At 33.7% G+C, this 20,502-nt stretch overlaps 1 protein-coding gene and 1 non-coding gene across 4 annotated transcripts in view; both read right to left on the reverse strand.

Moving 5' to 3' along the window:
- The window catches only part of GRID2 (glutamate ionotropic receptor delta type subunit 2), a 1,588,850-nt gene that overhangs the window by 968,938 nt on the left and 599,410 nt on the right, over positions 1 to 20,502 (reverse strand). The window lies entirely within an intron of this gene.
- LOC143668612 (U6 spliceosomal RNA) lies at positions 5,265 to 5,371 on the reverse strand. The gene has a single exon (XR_013168480.1). It is a non-coding gene; the product is annotated as a U6 spliceosomal RNA (small nuclear RNA).

Below are 20,502 nucleotides of genomic sequence, written 5' to 3' on the forward strand. Positions count from 1 at the left end.
ACATTCCTATCTTTCACACATAAAACCAATATAAAAAGATAGACAAACTTTACTTTTGAGGAAATAATGAACTTTTTAAGCATAACAAAAAAATAAGTACTTAGAAAATAGACAGGAAGGAAAAGGAAGGGAAAAGATTTTCATTTTATTTTTGTTTGGCCTGAGTGCTGCCACTGTACACAATAGAAGATATCACTTGTAATTCTAGCCAGAAGTTTAAAAGGAGCATTTTAAAAGGAGATCAAGTGGAGGAAATGTTATGGAACAACTATGAAACTTTCTGATAAATACAAAATACACTTGAAAAATTGCAGTTATTCAGCCTCAACTTTATGTTCCAGTCTCATGGCATGATCTATCATTTCTTAAGCATTGAAATCACTGATTCTTAACCCCAAGACTGAATCTTTGAAGTCTTACATTCTATGAACTGCTTGGAAGTAGCTTCAGCACAACCTCAAGATCCAAACATAATTCTCTCTGTTTTGTTTCAACTGGTAAAGAATAGATTTTTAAATATCTTTCTCTGTATAACTGATTTAACTAATAAGAAATATTGATTGGAATATAATTTTTATAATATAAATAAGTCAGTGGCAAATGTGCATTCTATATTAAACTTCATACAATATTATCTTACACTATCTAAAAATTATTTGCCAGATTTTCAACTAAAACAAGCAATACTTTTAGGAATATATTTACGAATATGGCTAAGAACATATTTTCACTATAATCTCAGTATGAAGTAAAATATGAGGGAAGATAAATTGGTAATGGTTCTAAATGTTGTCGAAACTTTCTACAAATCTAAGATTCCATTACATTTATGATATATTAAATGTATTATTTGGTAGGTTTTCACAATTGTATTATAAACCTATGTGATTTAGTTTTCTGGCTGCTAAAAACAAACACGATGGGTTGGCTTGAACAACAGAAATATAGTGGTTCAAGGTTTTGAGGCTAAGAGAAGTTTACAATTGAGATGTCCGCCAGGCAGTTATTCCCCCCCGGAGACTGGCATTCTGGGAATGACTGCCAGTGATCCTTGGTCCTTGGCTTTTCTGTCACATGACAGTACACACAGAGGCATCATCTCCTTTTTCCCATGTTCCACTGATTTCCAGCTTCTTGCTTCTCTTCTTTGGCTTCTCTTATTCCGTATTCATTTTCCTTTGCTTATAAGAACCTCAGCCATATCTGATCAAATACTACCTCATTCTGTTTGGTTACAATTACTAATTATATCTTCAAAGGTCCTTTATACAAATGAATTCAACACCTACAGGACCAGAGGTTGAGAACTGTGCATCCCTTTTGTGGGGATGTCATTCATTCAAATACCATGTAACCACCACTCGAATCATGATAGAGAACTTTTCCATCACCCCGGAAAATTTCCACACACCTCTTTCTAATCTATCACCTCCCCACTTCTGTTCAACTGCCTGATTTCAATCATTACTGATTAGTTTTGCTAATTTTGAACTTCATATAAATGGAAATATTTATATATGTATGTACATATATGTATAAATATAAACACATACATACATACTCTTTTGTGTCTGACTTTCTCAGTTTGATATAACTTTTAAAAAATTCATCTACATTTTTGCCTATAACAGTATATGTTGCTCTTTTTTCCCCTGTGTTCTATTTTATTACATAAATACCACAAAATTTATTTCCTATTGTATGGTTGAGGACATTTGAACTATTCAAGTTATGGGGTAAAATGAATGAGTCTGTTATGAATAGTTTGGCACATGTCTTTTGGGGGGCATATGTTTTCATTTCTCTTGGGTGGGATTCTTAGCCATAGAACATCTGAAATTTAACTTTAAAAGAAACTGTCGTACATTTCTCTGAACTGGTTCTATCATTTTACACATCCATAAAAAACATATGAGAATCCCCATTATTTCATATAGCTGGTTGACTTCTGGAATTGCCAGTCTGTGTGTGTGAGGGTGTGTGTGTGTGTGTATTTAAAAACCATTCTAGTGGATGTGAAATGTGTCTCATTATAGTTTTAATTTGCATTTCTCTAATGATAATAACTTCAGCATATTTTTGGTGTTCATAGTGAGGTAACTAGGCAAGTCTTCTGCCCATTTTTTATTAGGTTCCAGATATTTTTCTTATTGTTTCATGGACATTCATTAAACATTTTGGGTAAGTATCCTTTTACAGTTATTAAATATTAAGTATTTTCTCCCCATCTATGAATTACTTATTAATATTCTTAATTATTTTCATAAGCAAAAATGTTAGTTTTTTCATGGTTGGCTTTCTGTTTTCTATCTATGAAACTTTTGCCTACCCTAAAAGTTGAGAAGATTTTTTCCTTTTTACTGAAGGTTTATGGTTTTGTGCTTTTAGGATTAAGTCTATATTCTATCTTGAATTAATTTATTTGTGAAATGAAACAGGAGGCTAAAACTCATATATTTTATGTGGCTATTCAGTAATTTGAAAACTATTTATTAAAAAGATTTCCCTTTCTCTATTGAACTGCTTCAGTGGCTTAAAAAATTATCTATATATGTGTAAGTAAATTCATGAACGCTATTACAATGTTTCATTATTTATCCTTAATAATACATATCTTGATTACAATAGCCTTATAGAAATCTAGAAGCCAGGTTGTATATATCTTCAATGTTTATTTCCTTCTTTAACAAAATTGTTTTGCTTATTCCCAATATACTGTATATGCTCTAGTGATATGTGTGGGTTTTAACTTATTTGTAAAATATATTGACCATCTATCCTGTAACCTTCAGCAATTGTTTTAGGTATTTCCTAAGAATTTTAAAACCACAACTAGGTTTTTCTCGAATGATGACCATTTTACTTTTTTTCTTCCAATCTTTATTTTTTTTTTAATTTCTTTTTCCTGCTAAATTACACTGTTTATGAATCCCAGCAATGTTGAGAATTCCAGCACAAGAAGACCTTTTCTTGTTCCCAATCTTAGGGGACATTTTTCATTATTTCACCTTTAAATTTAATATTAGCTAGCTGTAGATTCTTAAAGATGCCCTTCAAAATAGTGTGGAAGAGCATCCATTTCCTACATTTTTAATGTATGCACAGGTATTGCAATTCTGTCATGTGCGTTTTCTACATTGTGCCAGTCTGAAAGTATTATGTACCCCAGAAAAGCCATGTTTTAGTCCTTGTTCAATCTTGTGGGAGCAGCCATTTCTTCAAATCCTGATTCAATAGTGTTGGGTGGAAACTTTTGATTAGATTATCTCCACAAGGATGAGGCATGCCCATTTATGGGTGTGAACTTTTATTAGATGGAGATGTGACTCTACCAATTCCAGGTGGGTATTGATTAGTTTACTGTAGTTCTTTAAAAGAGAAAATATTTTGGAGTGAGTTCAGAGCAGACTCTGATGCTGAGACTTGGAGAACGGAGACACTGATGTTTGGAGATGCTTGGAGCCCAGCAGACGTTGCCATGTGGTGTCCCAGGAGAGAGCCAAGGGTAGCCAAGTGATGAAAGCCAGCCCCAAAGAAAAAAAGTGGGGAATCCCCACAGGAACAGAGGCTGAATGCAAGAAGCCCAGGGGTAAGGAACCAACAGATATCAGCCACGTGCCTTCCCGTGTGTTTAGACAAGCCAGCAGCCTTTCCTGAGTGGCGTAACCTCTTGTTGGTTCCTTAATCTGCACACTTCCATTTCCTTAGAACTGTAAACTCATAAATTATTAAATTCCCTTTTTAAAAGCTGTTCCATTTCTGGTATATTGCTTTCTGGCAGCTTAGCAAAGTAATGCATGCATCTACTGAGCTAAAACACTTTTCCTGTTTTTTTTCTGTTAAAGTGATAAATTAATTCATTTTCAAACATTACACCAACCTTGCTTTCCTGGGATAAACAATACTTCATCACAACTTACAATCCTTTTAAAATATTACTGGGTACAAATTCATAATTTTAAGGATTTTTACATCTATGTTCAGGAAAGATAAGAGAGTGTAATTTTCTTCTTGTCACATCCTTGTCATATTTATATATCAGAGTTATGTTGCTTCATGAATCAAATTGAGAAATGTTCTCTTTGATTTCTGAAAGATATTGTGCAATGTTATTATTAATTACTCTTCATTCTTAGGTAAGATTTGCTAAGTTTAATTTTATTTCAAATGAAAGTTAACAATTAAAAATTCCCATTTCAGAGAAGTTATGATTCATAATTATAAAATTCTTTTTGTGCATTAAATGTTGCAAAATTCCTTCAATTAAATGAAGAGTAGAAAAATGCTGAAGGAGTAAAAGCATGGGGAATCTTGACAATTTTCTAAATTTCTTTGAGTCATACTTTCATAGTTTTGCTTGCTTATTTAATTTGAAATACTGTCATTTCTAAGCAGAGCAAAAAAGTATATTCAAATCAAAACCTTCTTGAATCCTTTTGTATAACAGGAAAATAAATTACAAATAAATTTAAATTAAATAATCTAATGTTCTCGCTTTAATAAAATTTTCTTATAGTCAGTTATCAACCCTAATCAAAGACTGAAATGTTGATGTGGGAAGCAGATGTCTAATCCCATAGATATTGCTAAGTAGCTGTATCATGTTAGGAAAATCACCAAAGTGACAAAACAGTGTGATGGAAACTCACTGGACTTTAGATCCAGACAGATTTGAATGTGACAACCACTTTTGTCTTGTGCTACCTACTTGACATTGAGTAAGTGTCTTTTTTGTTCAGATTCCTTGTTTATGAAAAAGTTATGGAAATTAGTTTCATAATATTTTGACGTATTTCCTTTAATTTTGAGTAGGGATTGGGGGTTAAAGAGAGAAGGAGTCTTCAATCTCATACCTGTAAAATTACTGACTTAAGACTAGAACACCAAGTTTTTTTTTTTCCAAATTTAAGATACTATCATTCTGTGAAACCCAAAGTCAAATAAAAAATAACATATATATCAGATATTTATTAAGCAACCACCACGTAACAAGTACTTTTAGACATACAACCTTATTTGAGAAATAAAACCTATGAATTAGGTATTGTTAATCACACTTTAGAGAGAGAAAAGTTAAGGTTTAGATACTTAAATAACTGCATATAGCACATACTAAAGACAACATTTTAATGCAGGTTTTTGGACTCCAAATGTAGAGCACCATTAAATTAGAAGAAAGAATATGTTCATTTATTTGCACTATAAATGAGCCAAAAAAGTCCTCAGAAGCACTGTCTCAGATGGATGAATGGTATTATTACTTTTTTTTTCTTTAATGGCTTACGAATTTGCGTGTCATTTTTGCACAGGGGCCAGGCTAATCTTCTTTGCCTCATTTCAAGTGTAGTATATATGCTGCCAAAACGAGCACTGTTGTCATTACTTTTACATACTCATTAATTCGTAAGTTGCATTATGCCACACAGACCATTGTCACATCATTCTGTTATTTTGTCAACTCTTGGCTACAGAAAAAAAAAAACTATAACCATACTGATTATATAAACACTATACAGCAAAATATTATAACCTAACAATCAGAAAAATTAATTGGTTGCTGTTGTTATTAACTGTATTTTTTATTAATGAAGAATGACCTTTACAAAATAAAAGTTCAGTGTGATGTAAAAGAGAAAAAAAGAAAAGCATATGAATATATGAATAAAAAAGATTGATAAATATGTTTTGATAAACATTGATACATATGTTTATCAATCTTAATTCAAACCAAAGGCTTTTTAGACAAAGTGCTATGAAGAGACAGTTTTATTCATTCAGCAGTCATATTATTACACTGCTTTATTCAAAAAAGATGGTCCCTAAATCTCATATTGCTTCAAGAGCTTCTTTAAAGATTAAGGCTTTATTTGAATAAACCATTTATAAATGCTGCTAATGGATAAAAAAGAAAAGTTATATGGTTCATATTGATTTAATATTAAAAATTAAACCTAAGTAAAACATTAAGTTCAATACATTGTCTTCCTAGAAGTAAAATTTAGCTAGGGCTTTACATAAGGGGAGGTGGGTGGGATGCCTTTTGGTTCATTGCTATGACCAGATGGGAAAACAAACATTGCTTTGGTTGCCAAAGATGGTTCTCAAGAATTAACTATATTTTGAGTGATCAGGCAATCCTCTGGAGAATTGGGTAAATCACAAAATCATTTCAAATGTTTCCTGCTTGAAATGAAAAACATCTCTTACCTGCTATGTTGTTTGGTTCAGTGTTTTAATTTTAATATGACATTGGAAAAATGGTACAATATTTAGTTCAGTGGTTAATTATTTATTAAAACTAAACATCGCTTTCAAATTCTCTGCCACAAATACCATTCTTTTAATTAGATCACAAGAACTTATCTAAATATTAGATAAGAGAATTTTTATAAATTCAATAAAGGCAAAAAAATTAACTTCAGAACTATACTGACATATTTTCTGCAAACTTTGTTGTCTCATTTTTTATTCCTCTGTGCTTAATTCTTCATGTCTAGTAACCTAAAAATGTATGGGAAACAATGAATCCCCTCCAAGGCTTTCTGAGTAGACATTACACTCTGAATAGTAGCCTTTTTTTTTGACATGGGTAGGCTCTGGGAATCGAACCTGGGTCTCCAGCTCAGCAGGTGAGAATTCTTGCTACTGAGCCACTACTGCCCGCCCTGAATAGTAGCCTTTTAACAGCAACACTTGACTTAAAAACTTTCTAAATGGAAACTTATATAACAACTGATTAAATGGATACACATAATTCAATCCTCCTCTTTTATTCCTTAGATTCTTCCGTTTTTAGACCCCTGTTGTTGAAGTGATTGGCACAAACTGCTATAACCTAGTAAAAAAAGATGAGCTCCATGCTGTACTTGAATGGGTTCTGTGAGAGACAATTCTCTATGGGTTTCTCATGTTTCTGCATGCCGTGCAAGGGAAACACTCATTGCCATTTTCTTCTGGATTTTCTTTTGAGTGATGTTTGTAAATGAACAGCACTGGAACATAGAGTAAGTTTCTCCATCTGGAGCAAATGGCAGGTATGCTTATTGTCCAGTACAGTAAATATAATGTCTTCCTCTGGAGCTAAGGGACGGCATGCTTATTGCCTATTATAAAATCCCATCACAGGATCCCTCTCCTATAATGCAACCCAGTGGTATAATTACACCTCTTGACCCTCTTCTAGCCACCGTGTGGGGATTGGAACTTGGGAACAAATATGAGAAAATGCTGATATTCTATGACTTTTTTCAGTAATTCTGTCCTTCGCTTTTGTCCCAGGAATTTCATATCTTATGTTACCATTCATAAACCATGACAGGCTACCTCATAAATTGGAAATTAGGGTAGACCTCAGACCCTTCACAATTCTTGACAAGTTCACAACTAAGATAGAAGTAGTACCCTTTAGATTATTTTCCTGAAATAAAACTTCTCTTGTACTACAGAAAGTGGGCGCTTTGTTGCAATGTATAGTGACATCTAAACATAAGCTATGATCAATCTTGTCTTTGTAAATGTATCTCAGTTTTCACAATATGTGATACATGCTCTAAAGACATTATTTCATTTTATTATTTCAAACACTATAAAATAGGTGAGTTTTAAAAAAGTCACAATATCAAACTATTGATAAATAAGCTTGTGTGATAACAGTATTACTTTAATGTTATTATGTTGTATAAATAACTATTATACAAAAAAATTTGTAAGTTAATATTCATACATTTACTAATTTAGTAAAAATAAAAACCATCTTGAATGCTTACACATGAAAGGACACCTAAGTGATATGATATGTTACATAGCAATTTATAGACCTTGCTTAACCATTAGAAATAAAATAATAAATGAAATTTCTTACAATCACAGATAATTGCTAAGAATAAACTATTATCAATCTCTATTTTTAATAACAGACCACTTTTCTTTCTACATACTGATTCACATGGCAAATTACCACCACTATAAAACAGTAGCCATGTTATTTAGCATGTCAACTAATTGCAGAATGTCTACATTTCCAGTCATAAATTAGAGATCTTTAAAATATTCATTAACAAGAAGAAAAGAAATCACTGCATTTTCCTTATAGTTATTTTCTTCAGTGAGAACATCAATCACTTCTAATTTACTTGAACCAAAATACCCAAGGGGCATAATTAATCTACCATCATTGAGAAATGTTTTAGAAATACCACTTAATAAATACAATTTTTAAAAATCATTATAACAATCTGCGATATTTAAATCTTACTTTTTTATTTTTTTTGGTTCAAAATGAAACATTCACACAACAGCTGCTGTAACAATTCTAACTCTGTGGTAAGGAAAATGTGTAGACTACTTACAGCAAGTTTGTAAGGGAATAGAAATGATGAGCCTTTTCAATGGTTTATATCTAAAACCAACTCCTGCTAGTAAAATTAAATGTCAGATCTCTAATGCAGAAGTTTTAATGATGTCAATGGAGTGATGTGGAAAGAAATCTACCAAAACAGAAAGCAGAATCGCCCTAGACTAAAATGAAAAACCTGTTGCTCATAGCTACTACCAAATATAAGTTTGAGTGCATTTCAAGTGACTGCATGCTAGCAGTTTCAAGTTAATAGATATTGGTTTCTTAATATATACTTAGATGATTCCATACCTAGATGTGAGCTACCAAAAAAAGTGCTCTATCTGATTTGCAAAGATTATCTGTATAAATGTCATTTTATAAGTCATTTGCTCTAGTTTGGGTGGCACAATCTAATGAAAATCTTATAAGGAAAATAATGTATTGTTACATACACAGTTTCTGTTTTATAATAGTTCATGGACAAAGAGAAATATGCCCTTTAAAACTGGCCGTTGCTTTGACAACATTATCAGGCTTCATTACTTCTGAATTTTTCTTTTTCAATTTACTTTTCCATGTTCTAAGCTAATATATCAGTGCATGCCCCCGCAGATCTCTTATACAATTTCATGACATAAGTGATACCTCTCACGTCTGAGCTGCTCTACCATCAACCTTGGCACAGAAATTTCAGCATTACAGATTTCTTTTTAAAGACTCATGGCGGGGGTTGGGAGAAGGGATAGAGACAGAAAGGCAGGCAGAAAGAGAAAGTGAGAGAATGAATGAATCATTCGCCTGGATTTATTTTAACAATAAATTCAAATTTAACTGATAAGTCATTTTGAAATTTTCAGTTCATTTTCTTCATGCATGGATGGACTCTAAAGACAATATTACAACAAGGGGTAGGAAACTTTAACCTAATTTGAACAGAGTCACTTGTTTTAGAGTAACTTATTCTGCACCCCTGGTAATCTGAATTCATATATTAAAGTCTCCTGCCAGAAAAAAAGTGCTCCTTCCATTTGGAAGAAATCCTGTTTTGAATGATAAATCTCAGGTACAGGAGGAAGGAAATAAGTAAAGCAGCACAGAAACCACAGCCCTTTGGAACGTCATCTTCAATTAGAAGCTTTGGCATAATATAACCACAACAGAGGATCTTATTTCAGAGCTGTGGTAACCCAGGGAAAATTTTGTCTTAATAAGCTAAGCAAAGCATTTTAATCAGTTCCTAAAGAAAGGCTAGGAGGGAGGACAGGCAAAGAATATCTTAAATTCTTCAGAATCTCAAGGTTGCCTGGTTTAGAAAGACAAGGTTTTAGCTTCCCTGCTGCTTAAACAAATACCATACAATGAGTTGGTTTACGATTTCAGAGGCAAAAAAGCTTACTTCCTCACAGGGTTGGTATCTTCCGTTTGGCTGGCGGTCTTTGGGGTTCCTTGGCTTTTCCATCGCATGGCAGAGCACACAATGGTGGCTTGTCCTTTCTCTTCTAGGTGCTGTTGACTTGCAACGTCTGGTTTCTCCATCCAATTCTTCTCTGTCCAATTACCTTTGCTTATAAGCAAAGTCCAACATGGACTTCAGCCATGTTGGATTAAAGTCAGCCATCATTCAGTTTGGGCACACGTTAACTAATAACATTTTAAAAGGTTCTATTTACAAATGGAAGGTTCTATTTACAAGTTCACAGGACCAGAAGTTGGGAGCTGAAATGCCTTTAGGGGAGGACATGATGTAATCCCCAACAGATGGCATGCTTTGTTAGGCTGACATAAAAGAAATTACATTTGGTGACTTATCATTTTGGTAATCATAAATTCTCCTTTTGAGTGACCATCCCTGCTAGCCCTGTCTCTAATCACAACTACTAAGGCATGCACCACCCATATTGTTTGGATGATAACAGCTGCCCTCAGCTTCTCCAAACGGTCAGTTCCATTTCTGCCCTTTATGCTGTATACTTTACTAGCAGGGCAGATACCTCCATTTGGCTTGGATGACATGAACTGCCCTCAGCTTCTCCAAACAGCCCTTGTCTCTTCTGCTTTTGCATTGTATAGTTTAATGCTGCTAATCCCTGGTATAGACAGGAGAGTCTTACCCCTCTTTTTGGGAGTCACAATAAAGGAAAGTGACTGGGACCCTTATGTTCTCCCCTGGCCCCCTCCTCTGTGGACCCTTACAAGAGCCCAGGTTTGTTAAGTCCTGAGCCCCTCCGCAGCCCTCAAATTCTCCCTTCTCCTCCAAGCCCTTTCATCTAAAACAGCTGCCCTTTCATGCATTTGCAGCTGGCTAGCTATATGGATGCACCATTGCTTAAAGAACTTCCATATATCATCCAAAAGATGCAGTTAGAAAAGTACGACCTTAGGCAAGAGCATGGAGAGGAAATATCTATCTTCAACATCTAGTGTTCCAAGACTTGCCCATGTGGTTGAATTTCTTTAAGTGTCTTTAAGGGAATACTTTCCCTTTAGCAAACACACCTTAGATTTCAGAAATTGTGTCAGTTTCTTCCACATATGTGGTAAAAAAAAAAAAAAAAAATCAGCAGTCTGTCTTTGCAGAGGATTGGGGTAAAAAAAAAAATCAGCAGGCTGTCTTTGCAGAGGATTGGATAACTTCATTTTAATGGAGCAGTCTTTTTAATACTAACCACAGAAATGCTTATTAACACTGGTAAATATCCAAGTGGCAATCCTATTACACATCATCCACTATTCTTATACTGCCAAAATACTATGTGTATAATCTCGCAGGGTATTTTTCCCAATATAACTTTGCCATTTATTTGTGCTTTTATAATAGAAAAGAAAAACTAATAAAGGCAGAATAGAAATCAGTGTTCTGGAATTATTTGTAAAGAATAAACTGATAATCATTTTAATGATTTTTAATAAAAGGGGGTATTTACTTGAATTTTCATCTTCATGAAAACACTGATGTTTACTGTTTGACAACTGTTTAAAACTGCAATTAGAAAAACAATATTAGAAAAAGTTGTTACATGAAACTGCCACTACTTAACAGAATTTTCTGAAAATGGATTTGATACCGAATAGGAAAACAATATATTGGAATATTAGAATAAACACGTTACTTCTTATGTAATATGAAAATAGACCAAAAACTTATAAACATTACTGATAAGATAAACTGTAGTTTCATGGACATACTAAATATAACCATCACCCAATTAATATGTGTGTTTATTTTTTTTAAAATTCAAGGAGAATCGTAATACAGTGAGAGTGTATCATTGAAGAAAGGAAAAAAATGATAAAAATGTATAGATTTAATTCCACATGCAATAGGGTTAGTACATAGTGATCATATAACAGTATTGCTCAGTAGAAAAAAGATGATACATTCTTTTTCAAAGAAACTTTTTAGTGAAATGTAATATTCATGCAAAAAAGTACAAAATTCGTAATATAAAGTTCAATGATACTTTCACAAAATAAGCATACCTGCATAAACAGCATCTGGATGAAAAAACAGAATATTACTAGCACATGATGCCTCTTCCAGTCACTATACTCCAACCAGGGTAAATACTATAATGACTTCTAACACCATAGATTAGTTTTGCCATTTTAATTTTTTTCAAATAGAATCATGTATGTGCTCTTTGTCATCTGTCCTTTTGCTTTGTGAGATTCATCCATGCTGTGCTTAGCTGTAATTCATCCATTTTCATTAATTTTTGGTAATCCTCTATATTAATAGGCCATAATATATGTGTCTGTTCTCCTGTTGAATTACATTTGAGTTGTTTCTATGTTGTTGGAAATCACATTGCAAGCCACTGAGAATATTTTGTAATGCTCTTGTGAAAGACATATTAGATTTTTAAATAGCCAACCACGACAGACTAGTTATTTTTGCATGAAAGAGGCCTAAAAATTAAGTGGAACTTTCTCTAGAAATGCAGAGACAAAGATATTTTATAAACGTAAAATCATCAATTGGGACTAACATAATAAATTATATTCCAACAATAAAGAAGTGACATTTAAAGATATGAAGATATGGTAAAATAAGGGGAATTTACCCTTATGCAATATCTACATACAGCTAGGGAAGTAATTACTAAGTTGTTTACCCAATGGACTATTTAGCAAAACTTTCTATGCATCATCTACTCTAACTTGTGACTGTTTCATATCAGAAAAAAATATCTAGTGATACTTTAAACAAAGTACATATTATTAAATATTCCAGAATTAATTACAAGATAGCTTAACATACATATATATATTTGAATCTTAATACATATCAGAGATAAATTTGTAAAATATTTATACATTCTATTTTTTTAAAGTACTAATTTAAACCATATTTGTACCATATTAACTACAACATATTTTTTTAGATGAAACTTTTCATACTTCTAAAATTCTGTGCAGCTATGGATGACTAGCAGACTTGTTAATGACAATTTTCAAATAATTTTGAACTTATAAGCAGAAGGCACTGCCATTTTTCTAATGAAAGTTTTGTTAAGAAAATGACAACCATTTTTCAGGGAAAATTTCCTTTATTTATAGTCTTTAGGATACTGTATCTTTTTTTGTGATAAAAGAAAAATGTTTTACTATTGTTTTAATTCACATTTCTTTGAATACTCGTTTGATTGAACTTTTCACATTTTCTTCACCATTTATACTTCTTTGGTTGGCTATTCTGCCAATTTTTAAATAATATATACAGTTTCTATGACTTCAATTTATACGTTTAACTCTATTCTTATCTATAAATAAGTATATCTAGATTTTATTTTGCTTAAATTTTGTACAAACATAGATGATGAATAATATTTTTATAATTCTGATCCTTGTTTTATTTTCTATTTTTTTAAATATATTTTATACTAGTGTCATGTTGCTTACTTTGGTATTACTTTATATATATCTGGTAGCATAAACCCATCTTATTCACCTCTTTCAAAATCTTCTTAGCTACTGTTGTCCATTTAACATTCTACATGAATTTGAGAGTCATTGAGTTACTTTCCCCCCACAACAAAATGCTGACTGGGTTCCTTTATGTCAAATGTTTGTGTAGAACTACGGTTGGATTTAGGCTACTTTTTTTGTTTTTACCCCATTAGCACTAAAATCAGAGTAGCTTAAAGTCTCAGATTACCATTTTCTTGCTAGTAGATCAGATGTTCATGTAATTATGAACAAGATCCCATGTTTGTAAGTGAAATGTTATTGGCACTTAGTTGAATAAATACAGGCTTTAGGTATTAGAAAAGGCTTAATTTTATTCCTTTTCTTTGCCCTTATTTCTACATTTACTCATCTTTCCTGCCAAATCAGATTATCTCTAGTTACAAAGATCAAGAGTCTAATATTAGTGTATTCCATCTTCTTCCTAGTTTCAAGCAAATTTTTTGATGTGGGCATTAATTCATGTAGGCGTCCTGTGTTTTAATGATCACTAATTATTTGCTTCTTGGTCATATTTCTCAGGAATTCATACACTCCTCCCATTGTCCTCTATGCTCTAAGTTTAAACATGGATTCTTTGGGTAGAACATTTCCCACATACCCCTTTCCTCCACCTTCCTCACCATCCATAGCCTGGCTAATTCCTGCTTATTTCCTTTGGGGAGATTTCCCTGACCACCAACACCTCTACCACACAGGCACTTCAGGTGTCCCTTCCATATGCATCAGGCCATATTGCACTAACTTTTTGCTCTAATTATCAAGTCCTCCACTATACTGTCAGCTCAGTAAATATTGGGCTGTATCTATACAGTAGACCTAGCATTGGGCATAGCTTTTGGCAAAAAGTGTGTGGCAATAAACAAATAAATAAATGCTGTATGGCTTGGAACACAGTAATATTTTACATTAAGTCAGATATCTGATGTCAGTTAAGTACCAACTCAACTTCTTAGTGTACGGATTGCAGGCCTGTTTATTTGGATGTGGTTTTTGAGGAAGAGTGGTGGGGTTCAAAGGCACAGAACCTTTAGTCCTCTCACTGCTCTTCATGACAAACCTGCACATAACTACTGAGTTACAGCATCTTTGCTCATTTTCATGTCTGTGAAGGAGCCAGAAAAGTCAGGATCCAGGATTGTTTTCCATATTGTAAGAAGATGTAACCTCTAAGTTTGATGGAAAACCAAGGGACAAAGCAATTTTGTGCATGTAAATGAATGCATCGACACGCTTCTCTGTCAGCATTGAGCTCCCTCTATTTCCAGCCATTACGATATTTTTGTAAATCATCAATGAGTTTCAGGCCAGATTTTGATGTTATATTTTGGGTGATCCTGAATTTTGGTTTCAGTATTCCTTATCACTGGAGACTTATGCGTATGTCTTTGAAAATATCAAGCTGGTCCGACTGGATTCTTGTTAAAGACTCTACTAAACTTCACATTAATATCACGGCTAAATTCATTGCAACTTGTTACAGAAAATCCACATAGGTTGATGGCTTCAATATGGTTTTTCTTTCCACAGAATTCCTCCCCCAAGAGCTCCCCTGACGACTCCTCTATGCAGTCATCCCCAAAGCTTCTGGAGGGGCACTAGGTGGCTACGTGGCCTTGATGACTCTTGCTCAAGCATCACTAATTCATCATGTAAAGCAGATCAGGGTGGAGTGACTTCTAAGTTTCAAGTGTGGAATATCAGTGTATGATGATGTCATTCATTGAGCTAGACTAAGTGGAGTCCACGCACAGGAAAAGTATGTCTGTTATCTTCCAGGTTCTCCATGGGCACTCCCAGGTACCATGAGCTTCTTTTTAATGAAAACTTTTTCTTCACCCTAATTTTCACTGTTTTGTTTATTCAGATAATTGTCTCTCTTAATCATAAGAGAGATACTATTTATCAGCTAAATAAGTACTATGTGTTCAAAATTGTGTCAAATAGTGTAGTGAAACATAACCCTTGCTTTGAAGGGTAGCAATCTTGTAGGAGCACACCTGAAATAATAATAACAAACTGTATGCTCCCAATGCACACAACCCAAGTCCAGAGAAAAGGAACACTTTTGAGTGGAGGGAAAAATCAAGGAAGAGTTTGTGAAAGAAATCAATCCCTAGAAGGATGAAGGCAAATGCAAAAAGTAAAAAAAAAGTCTATACAGAAGCTACATTTACTATAGACCCTTGGAATTTTGTGTTGTATGGGTGAATATATTGATACCTATAAAATTTGAGTAATTATAAGCAAAATAATGATTATAGTAATAATAGTAATTATCCTCCTCCTCCTCCTCCTCCTCCTCATCATCATCATCATTAGTGCACAGGGAAAAACCAGCACACAACACAAGCCTCCTACTTGTCAAATCTCATTATTTCTCTGCCCTTCCCTGGAAAGTCAGCTTTCCAGTTATTTTTCCAGATGATTCTATTCAGAGAATCAAAGTGAGGTTATAACGCTGTAAATATCTATGTTACATTTCTAACTTGACTTTTAAAACTTTATATTTTGAAAACCAAAAAAAAATCATGTATACAAGGGAGAAATATTATTGCCCTTGTAGTATAAAGGAAAAAGCCAATCGAAATTTATAGTATCAGAGGACACATTGTAGTAATATTGATAATTATTCACAATCAAAATATAGTCAAACTCCAAAGTCATCTTCTTCATTGGATCAAAATTAGGCTCAATATTCTGGTTGTAATAAAAAAAATTAAGCAAATCTTCTACATTTTTGTGGGAATTCCTATTCTGGGTTCCAAATATAGTTTAATATATAGTTTAATTAGTTTGTGATTCCATCAAATTTTGAGTAAAATTTTGCATCAATGTGTGTATGATCAGTTTTCTGGTGGGAGGATCCACTGCTTTACTCAAAGTTTCAAATATTAAATACAGTGTTCTATGTTATTAATTCTAAAGCATTTTATGTTTAATGCATCTACAATTAAATGTCTCCAAAGTTATCTAAATAATATTTTTAATTTAAACACCATGCAACAAAATTTATCAATTTTTTAAAATAAGAAATATTAAGATAATGCATATTCAAGGATTCCTTGATTCCATCTATTGACATAAAGGTTTTTTGCTTATTTTTATCCAAGTGATGACTATAATAACATTTTGTTTTGCTTATTTCCTAGAATGATGTCCATTTAAAGTCTGACATATCTGATTTTGTACATATCAAGCCAGGCTCTACATATCTAAAATGCATTAAAATTCCCCAACCTATGCCAGGTGGTAAATGCATTTTACAAAGAGTGTGCTACAGCTGAGGCTCCAAAATGCTGCATGTTTCAAATTTAATACCTTAGTGTCTCTTTTGCTCACACGATCCATTTATCACTTTTAGACTTGAGGGCATATTCATTTAGCTTCTTGACCTTTTACTGCTGTACAAATGAACCCTCTATGTAGTACAGTCTTCCCTTTCCATGAACTTAAAACTTACACATCCTTGTAGAAATGTAAAATGCTTTCTTATTTTAGTATAAAAAAAAGCTAAGGACATTAAAACACAGCATCCTATGTACACTAAATGAAACTTCTTCAAGGGCGTGTTTTATATTTAATAGCATTAAGGCAAAGTGAATAACTAAACTGAAAACAAACAAAGAAGTTATCTTCAATCATTTATATTATTAGTTTGTTCCCCCCCATTCCAGTCATATAAAATATGGGCCAAAAGCATGTTGACAAAGCTAGGAACCTTCATATGTGTGCCAGTTTGACTCTGTTATATATCCCAGGAAAGCCTATGTTCTTTTCATCTGTCTCTCTAGGTGCAGACCTATTGTAGGTGGGAAACTTTGCTTAGGTTGTTTACAGGAAAATGTGACCCCACCCATTCAAGGTGATATTGACCCCCTTGCTGGAGTCCTTTTTGAGAGGATAAAAGGCAGAGACATTTTGGAGAGAGCTCAGAGAAACTAAGAGGGAAATGTCCAGAGACATTTTTTGAGAGAAGAACCAAGAAACCCAGATGCCAATAGCCTTTCCTAAGAGAAGGCAACTTCCTTTTGATGCCTTCATTTTGATACTTTCATGGTCTTAGAAGTATAAATTCATAACCTAATACATTCCCTTTGTAAAAGCCAACCCAGTTCTGTATATTGCATTTTGGTAGCTTTAGCAAACTGAAACAATATCCTAATGATTATGCATTCACAAACAGGAATAATTAAAGCATATGTGGAATATATATGCTTATTCCTAACACCATTTATCATCATTCTTAAGAATTCATGTCACAAGTGATTTGCTGTTCTTATGTGTCTTTATACTAAATGCACATAAACCAGAAAAAATACTTTTTGTGAAAAAAAATATAGTATCTCTTTTGCCAATACTTGCGAAAGCAGGTCTCTCTTTATTGCCAAAGGTTATTTGATTTAGAGATACAATGTATATTAATGTAGAAAGTTTGAAAAAGGAATCTTAGATGAAATATATTTGCACACTCTGTTTCCCTCATGACATACCAGAAGTTGTTTCCCAGTCCAAGAATACCTATATAATTTTGTTATGTTGTTTTAGAAAAGAGATACAGATTCAATATTGTCATAGTATTTACTTTATAGTGGTTAGCCAATAATACAAAATAATAATGGTAAAGATACGACTTCAACTGCCATCACCATACCTAATGACTTGCAGAAATAACCATTATGTGCTGTACACTATAAATGTTTTTTATCTATACAGTTAAATTGTCCTCCAGAGGAAAATTCAACTTCCCCAAGTGGAGAATTCTTGATATTCTCACAAGCAGTGGGGACAACCAAAGCCTTAGGCAAGTCCTCAATCTTGGGGTTTGTTCATATGAAACTTAACCTCACAAAGGACTGGTCAAGCCTACTAAAAATTAAGCCTAAGAGTCACCCCCAGAGAACCTCTTTTGTTATTCAGATGTGGCCTCTCTCTCCAGCCAACACAACAAGCAAACTCACTGCCTTCCCCCTGTCTACATGGGACATGACTCCCAGGAGGGAACTGCTTGAAAATGTGGAGCTGTGTTCCAGTAGCCATGTCTCTTGAAGATGACTATATAATGATATAGTTTTTACAATGTGACTGTGTGATTGTGAAAACCTTGTGTCTGATGCTCCTTTTATCTACCTTATCAACAGATGAGTAAAACATACGGCATAAAAATAAATAATAGGGGGAACAAATGTTAAAATAAATTTAATAGTTTGAAACACTAGTGATCAATGAAAGGGGGGATAAGGGGTATGGTATCTATGAATGTTTTTCTGTTTTCTTTTTATTTCTCCTTCTGAATTGATGCAAATGTGAAATGATCATCATGATGAATATGCAACTATGTGATGATATTTTGAATTACTGATTATATATGTAGAACAGAATGACCATATGTTAACAATGTCTGTGTCTGTTATTATATTTTTAACAAAATTTTAAAAATTAATTTAAAAGAAATTGCCCTTCAGAAAGATTATACCACTTTATAAATGCCTTTCTGAAACTCTGGCAATGATGGTGATGTGCTGGTTTGAAACTGTTATGTACCCCAGAATAGTCAAGTTCTTTGTGAGGGCAGACCTACTGTTTAGGGTGGGACCTTTTGATTATGCACTTTCCATGGAGATGTGACCCACCCATTCAAGGTGGGTATTAATCTGCTTACTGGAGACCTTTAAGAGGAAACCATTTTGGAAAAAGCTCAGAGCTAATATAGTCACAGATATCTGGAGATGCAGAAAGAAAATGCCCCTAAGGAAGGTGTTTGACAACCAGAAGCCAAAGGACCAGCAGATGCCAGCCACATGCCTTCCCAGCTAGCAGAGGTGTTTTAGATGTCATCAGCCTTTCTTGAGACAAGGGTATCTTTTATGGATGCCTTAGTTTGGACATTTTTATGGCCTTTGAATTGTAAAGTTGTAACTTAACAAACCCACTTTATAAAAGCCAAGCCATTTCTGGTATATTGCCTTCTAGCAATATTAGCAAACTAAAACAGGTAGGGAGAGCAATTTAATGAAAATGTTCATATGAAATGCATGGCTATTTTAAAACACACTATTTTGGAATGCATGAATACTACTACCTATTAGCATTGTTTGGTATGCAGTAGACATTCAAAAGTTAGTTCTTAGCAGATGATAAGATCGAGGAAATAAACTGACAAGGAAAACCCAACAGTAAAAAATGTTCTTGCTATTTGAACTATTATAAACTAAAATTTCAAAGGAAGATTTTTCCACTCTATATGTAGTTTAGTCACTGTATCAGAGAGGAGTAAATGAATTGGTTAAACAAGTACTTATAAAACACATGGTTATAGTAGCTGACAGAGTAACAGTATAAAACATGTACAATTAGCAAATGTCTTCCACTTTTGAAATTTCCCTGTGTCTTTAGCACCACCCTCTTTTCCTTTGACAAAGCTTTAGTACAGTCCCTTATCTCTCAACTGCAGGCTTCAAATAACAGGTTGCCTGCTGCTTTCCCACATAACTTTCAGAATGATTTTCCTAAATTCACATAAAATAATGTCAATCAAATGCTTGATCACCACTGTTGTCGCTCCATGGGCTAGTCCAGCAGTTCTCACCCTGGATGTGCACCACATTCACACTAAGATCATTTAAAATATATATGAATGCAAATTACTAGCACCGTGGGTCTGCTTAGCAGTTTCCGTGGAGAATGAGGCTAAGGAGATGCAGGAGGCGGAATCTGTAATTTAAAAATCTTCCCAGGTGATTCTGATGAAGCCTCGAGCATATTCTCTGCTTTGGAAATCACTACACATGGAAAAAATCTTATCTGCTCAAGTTTGGCTGCTATCACTCTTCATGATAAAGCCAGTGTGAGCCTCTGGATATTATCCATCCCATGTCAAAATAGCCCTAAGCTACTCACTACAGTTTCAGCTTGGCAAGCTCTTTCAAATCTCCAAGCTTGGAAACCCCTTACTTTCAATTAGTAAGCTTCTACTGTTCCTAAAATAGGACATCTTTTCCGTGAGGATTTTTTTTATTTCCTCCCAGATTGGGAGAGGGTCTCAGGCATCTGTGTTTTCCAAGTCTTTGCTCTTTCCTTTATTTCAATACTTCTCTACTTGCATGTTTATAGTCTATGATCCTACATGCTCAGTTCTTTGATTAAGCTATAAATTCCTTGAGGACAGAGGGCATGACCTATTGATCTTTTAAACT

The sequence above is a fragment of the Tamandua tetradactyla genome, chromosome 24 (assembly GCF_023851605.1).
Source record: "Tamandua tetradactyla isolate mTamTet1 chromosome 24, mTamTet1.pri, whole genome shotgun sequence".
In the NCBI taxonomy this organism is placed as follows: Eukaryota; Metazoa; Chordata; class Mammalia; order Pilosa; family Myrmecophagidae; genus Tamandua; species Tamandua tetradactyla.